Source organism: Ceratotherium simum, chromosome 22 (genome assembly GCF_057802395.1).
Source record: "Ceratotherium simum simum isolate JZ-2026a chromosome 22, ASM5780239v1, whole genome shotgun sequence".
NCBI classification, from domain to species: Eukaryota; Metazoa; Chordata; class Mammalia; order Perissodactyla; family Rhinocerotidae; genus Ceratotherium; species Ceratotherium simum.
In genome coordinates this window covers 25,760,847-25,767,410 of record NC_141921.1, presented here as the reverse complement: position 1 = coordinate 25,767,410, position 6,564 = coordinate 25,760,847, and positions in this window count along the sequence as shown.

The window sequence follows — 6,564 nt, the reverse complement described above, 5'->3', positions numbered from 1 at the left end:
TCGAATTTTATAGGTATCAGCAGGCGTCCGATACGGCGGCCGCAGTGGGCCACGGCCGGCCCCTTGGCTGGGGCGTTGGCGAACTGGGAATACAGGGGAAGAGGGCAGGGAGCCCGGCTAGAGCTCGAACGTCTGGATCTCAGAGCGCAGGGCTAGGACCGCCCCCCTTTGTGAAACCAGCCGCGTAGCCGCTGCTTGGGGTCTCTTCGGGCATTCAACAAACGCAGACTGTGGGGCTCTGCGCTAGAGTTTGGAGGTGTATGGAGAGGTGACATCGATGCAGCCTTTGGAGGGGCTCTCAGGATATTGGGGAAACAGACACACATTCAATTACCTCAACTCTTGGCGGCCCAACTCAGAACAACGCGAGCTGGCTGTGGTCAGGAAAAATGCGGAGACAGCCTGGAGGAGGGAGACTGAGTTGTGAGAGAGAGGGGGACTTCCCGGAGGAGGAGGCTTCCTCCGCTCTTATTGCCTCAAATGCTACCCCCATACTTTGCACTAAATCCCATTGCCTCTTGTCTAAGAGCATAGCTTTAGAAATTCTCTCCCCCAATCCCATTCTGTCCTTCTTCTTTACAGGATTATTCCTGTCATCATACGTGGTGTTATTTCTCCCATCTTAAAAGCATGCAGACAAAAATCAACCCTCTCTTAACCCTACACCATTTCTCTACTGTCCTTTACAGCAAAACTCCTGAAAGAGTCGCCTATACTCACTGTCTCCAACTCTGGTCTCCTCCCGTTCTCTCTTGAACTCACTTCAGTCAGGGTTTTGTCTCCCCACAATCCTTTGAAATAACTTCTGTTAAGGTGCCAAGAGCGATGGCCAGTTTTCAGTCCTTATCTTACATGAACCATCAGCATCTGATTTGACACAATTGATCACTTTCCTTCTCCTTCGAACACTTTCTTGGCTTGACTTCCAGGACACCATGTCCTGTGACTTTTCTCTTGCCTCACTGGCATTTCCTTCTTTGTGTTCTTTGCTGTTTTCTCTGCTCATTGACCTCTTGTTGCTGGAATGTCCCAGGGCTCAGTCTTGACCTCTTTTTTGATGTCTATAATCATTCCGCAGATGATCTCATCAAGTCTCATGATTTTAAATGCCATCTATACACTGGCTACTCTCAGCTTTTCTCTCCAACCCACACATCTTCTCTGAACACCAGGATCATCAACTCTATTTGGATGTATAATAGGCATATTAAGTTTAACATGTCCCCAAACTCCTGATTTATCTACCTCAACTTCCCACAAACTTCCTCATGGCTGCAAATGGCAACCTCATCCTTCCAGTGGCTAAAGCCAAAAACCTGGGAGACATCCTTGATTCCTCACTTTCTTTCCCTCTTCAAAGCTAATCCCTTGGCAAATTCAGTTGGTTGTACCCTTAAAACAAAACCAGGATCCAGTCTCTTCTCACCACTTCCACTGCTACTATGTAGGTCCGAACCACCATCATTTCTCACCTGGATAAATGCAAGAGCCTCTTAACTGGTATCTCTGCATCCACTCGTCTTCCTATAGTCTAGTCTTCATTCATCCTGAAAGTAATCCTTTAAAAAACATGAGACAGTGGGAGTGTAAAATGGTGCAGCTGCTGTGGATTCCTCAAAAAATTAAACATAGAATTACCATATGATCCAGCAATTCCACCTCTAGGTATATACCCAAAAGAATTGAAAGCAGGAACCTGAACAGATATTTGTACATCCATATTCATAGCTCCATTATTCAAGGTGGAAGCAACCCAAGTGTCCATTGACAGATGAATGGGTAAACAAAATGTATATACATACAATGGAATATTATTCAGCCTTAAAAAAGGAGGAAATTCTAATACATGCTATAACATGGATGAACCTTGAAGACATTACACTAAGTGAAATAAGCCAGTCACAAAAGGACAAGTATTAAATGATTCCACTTATATGAGTTACCCGGAGTAGTCAAATTCATAGAGACAGAGTAGAATGGTGGTTACCAGGGGCTGTGGAGAGGACGGAATAGGGAGTTATCATTTAATGGGTACAGAGTTTGAGTTTGGGAAGATGAAAAAGTTCTGGAGATGGATGATGGTGATGGTTGTACAACAATGTGAATGTACTTAATGCCATTGAAATGTATACTTAAAAATAGTTTAAATAGTAAATTTTATGTTATGTATGTATTACCAAAATAAAAAAAAATATGTAAGATCATGACCCTCCTCTGCTCAAAATTCTCCAGTGTCTTCTTATTTCACTCAGAGGAAAAACCAATTAAGTCCTCACAATCCCCTTTAAGGCCCTACATAGTTGATCCGAACCTGAACTACGGGCCTCCTTAGTCCCTCTGCTCTAGCCATGTTGGCCACTTTGATGTTTCCTCAAAATTCCCAGCACTCTCCTGACTCATGGCCTTTCAACTTGCTGTTCCCTCGCTTAGAATGTTCTTGCCCCAGATATCCATGTGCTTCAACCCTTCACCTTCTTCAAATCTTTACAAAAATGTCATCTTCTTATCCACCCTGACCATGTTGTTTAAAATTGCAACTTGCAACCCCAGCATTTCCATTCCTCTCCCCTGCTGAATATTTTTCTCCTCACCATTTATCACCATCTGACATGCTATACATTTTACTTTTTTTTTTTTTTTTTAATATCTGCCTCCCTCTGACTAGAAATGTGACCTCTGTGAAGTAGGGATTTTTGTTTGTCTTGTTTACCTGTCTACCGCTAGCACCTGGAACAGTGCCTGGAACATAATAGACACTCAATATTTGTTGAGCAAATGAAAGAATAAGTGTAAGGAGAGCAAAGACAAACACCGGACTAATTTGGAACAATCTGGAGTGGCTAAAATGAAAAGAGAAAAGAGAAGATGGAGATGAGACTGTAAGGGTCATTAACATCTAGATTCCTGAAAGTCTTGGATGCAGGGCTAGAAATTCAAATCTAATCTGCGGACAGAGGAGAGTCACCAAAGGTTTTTGAACAAGGAAATGACTTATGCTGTGAAGATGACGTGACCAAATGACCATGCACTACTGTGAATAGGTCTAATGGTGCCATTCATTAAATAGGTGAGCATTTTACACAGTATACCTTGTGTGATCTTCCCGGTAGCCCTATGAGGTAGGAACTATTTTTAATCTCCATTTTATAATTGAAGAAGCTGAGATTCAGAGAGATGGAGTGACTTTCCCACGGTCACACAGCTAGGAAATGGCAGAACTTTGATTTGAACAAGGCTGTCTAATAAAATCAAGTTTCTGAGCATCTCATATGTCTTAACTTTGTCCAGCCTCATGTCCTGCCTCCCCACCCGGACGATAAACTGCAGACAGGCAAGGACTGCATTCGCCTTATCTCATTCTAGCATCCCCATGCCTGCTCATGAAGTCCTCAGTGTGTGTGGACTAAGGGGGACCGTCTGCTTGGATCTCTTTGACCTTCCCCATCTGTCCATCCCCACACCTTGACCCTTGACTCCCTTCGCAGTAGCATGACCACTGACATCAAGCAGATCTGGATTCAAATCCAGCTCAGCCATTTCTCAGCAATGTGGCCTTGGACAAATTAACTTCCCCTGGCTTTAGTGTCTTATCATTAAAATGGGGATACTACTCCTGGTTGTTGTGAGGATTAAGTAAAATAAGTAGGTGTTTACTTAACACATCATATGGCATAAAGTCTTTAATGTGGTAGTTATTATTGTCTTAGCCCCCTTACCCCTGTCCTCAGAGTCTAACACAATGCTAGGCACTGGTAGAGGGTTAATAAACATCTGTTGAATTAAACAGTATGTTGAAAGAGCACTGGACTGGGAGTCAGCAGAGGTAGATTTTAATCCCGGGTTATGGGCATTGTTCACTTCTCTTTAGAACTGTTTTTTTACCATCCTTGGGATCTCTCTCTAAGGTCTCTTCTAGCTCTTAGGCGAAGTATGAATGCATAAATTCACCCCATCCTCGACCCTCAGACCCTCCTATGATCCACATCCCACCTCCTGCACTACTGGACCCCTCTTGGCTGATGATTCTTGCCCCGGGATCCTCCTGGCTTTTGCTCCCAGGGAGCCCTGACACCCAGGTGCCACCAGGTGGTGCTGTGGACTCATTCAGGTGAAGCTGGCTCCCAGTCTCCAGGCAGGGCTGACAGGAGTGGTCCTAGGATGCCCTTCTGGCTCCTCTGGAGAGGCTGGGCTTCCTCCCTGGAAGGCAGCCAGGCCCGGGAGCTCCAGGGAGGTGAAGTTTCCAAAGCCTGCCCTAGTTCTGCTGTGGAGATTCCAGCATAGAGTTGGCAGCAGGACCAGTTCCACAATGTGTGGAACACAGTGCAAAATGAAAATGCCTACATTGCTGGTAGAGACAGCACAGGGCATGCCTAAAAGCCAGCAAAATGGTTCTAGTTCACCCTTCTAGAGCTGACTGTTAAAATTTCATGGATTTTATGACCTGGCTGTTGAAGACAGCCATTATAAAAAAATTAAATGATATAAACTTACAATTAAATAAATTATATAAAAACAAAGGTGCTAAATATCCCAAACTCATCACATGTAATTCTTTTTATACATTTCACTACCATCTATGCTTTTGTAGTAACTTACATTTATCGTATCTATATGGTGGAAATACTATATAATGGTGTGTTGCTTACTGTGCATCTCTTCCCAACTCTCCATTCAGTGGTATCACATTGGTAGTTTAAAATTGATGAAGGTAGGAGTGTTTACATCACCAAAATCTACAAATACTACAAATCATGTCCCCGCTACCCAAACCAGTTGTTAAACTTTTACCAGTACACCCCTGTCCTGGTTACGCTCCTAACGTGCTGTGTTGCATGATCTTGAGCCAAACCCTGTTCCTTCCAGCCTCCGTATGTTTATGCATCACTTTATAATTTACAAATGGGGGGCATCGTTTGTGTGCTGGGCACTGTTGTCTCATGTAACTCTTACAACCACCCAGGAGGTAGCTTATTGTGGTCCAAAGAGCAAAGAATATTGCCACAGAAGAGCTGATATCTTCGTCTCCTAGGGTGGCTCTTACCAAGGGTCCTGGAAGGTGGTGTTGTGGGCTGGCTCAGGGAAGCAAGCCACATTACCTTTCTGTGGCTTTCTCTGCATTGGTAAAGTGATAATAACAATAATGTCTTTCTAGCCACCTCCAGCATTGTTCTTGGGGCTCGTGCATCATAAGCCTGCTCCTTGGCTGTATCTGGGAGTGGGTAGAGGAAAGATCTAGCCCCCTCTGCTTCTGTAGAAGGACAAGCAGTGGGAGGTGAGGACTGGCATTTCCTTCTTACTGTGACAACAGACAGTGAGGGTTTTTCCCAAAAGGGAGACTGGCGTTGGATGCTTTAGGAGTTCAGGAAATGCCAGCCCAAAATAATCCTGCTTTGGTATATTGATTATTTTGAGCTGAAGGCATTTGAAAAACAGCAAATTCAGGGAGCTGCTTTCTCTGAATTCCCCTTATCTACTTAATAACAGATCCTCCAAAAGGACCTCAATTGTCATGAATTCTCTCCCCTGGCATTTCATCAACCAGGGAAGATTGACTTTTATCACAGGAGAGGAGACTAGAAGTCGACACCACACTCAGACAAACTTTGTCACACCTCACATCTATTCATCTAAGAGCCCATTCATCTTTCCTAAAAATCATTTACTCTCTCCCCTAAGTGGCCCACACCTCCCCTCCTCTTCCCCTATCGAGATGGTCAATAAGCTTTCAAATCCCACCACTTTTTTTGGTATTTTCTTTTTTTCCCTGTGATGTCCCCATGCATGTATATTAAAAATGAATAAATTTGTATACATTTTCTCCTGTTAATCTGCCTGTTGTCAGTTTATTTCATAGACCCAGCTATCGAGCCTAGGAAGGTGGAGGGAAAGTCTCTCTCCTCTATAATGTGGATGGCCCAAACATGAAGTGTCCTATGTATCCCATTTGCTGCCAAGCACACACACCCTGTGTCCCAAACTTAGACTTGCTTCCCACTTAGCAGAGAGCAGCTGTTGCCTCTGTAATTACAAACACCCTTCCTCCCCGAGGGAGGCACCTCATATTCCTCCTCTAGATTTCTCGCAATCCCTTCTCAAAAATCTGCGATCTATGACAAAATGGTGAAGTTAACCTCTGTATGCAACCACCTAGAGACAATAGTAGGGGAAAGGGAGAAGAAAGAGAAGGAAAAGTATTTCAAATATGTAAATATATACATCAAGGAAGGAAGTTCAAGTAGAGGCTACAATCCTCACCTCTGTAACCCATTCTAAGGCTGATCTTGTATTTATGACTTTCCTTCCTTACTATCTATTCCAGGTTCCTTCTGCCTTCAGTCAGCAACAGATGGTTAAATCTTTGCCCACAGAAGAGACCCAACCCTTCAATCCTGAGAGATCTGTGCTCTGGGAGATCCTCTTGTATGGAATTGCAGTGGTCTTGCAGTAACTTGGATCACAGGATTTGTGGTAGGAATAGGATCCTTAGGGAATACAACTGAGTGTTACTGAGCCTTCCTGCCCCCACAGTGTGGTAATAACTTATTTCCCCTTGATAGCCAGAGG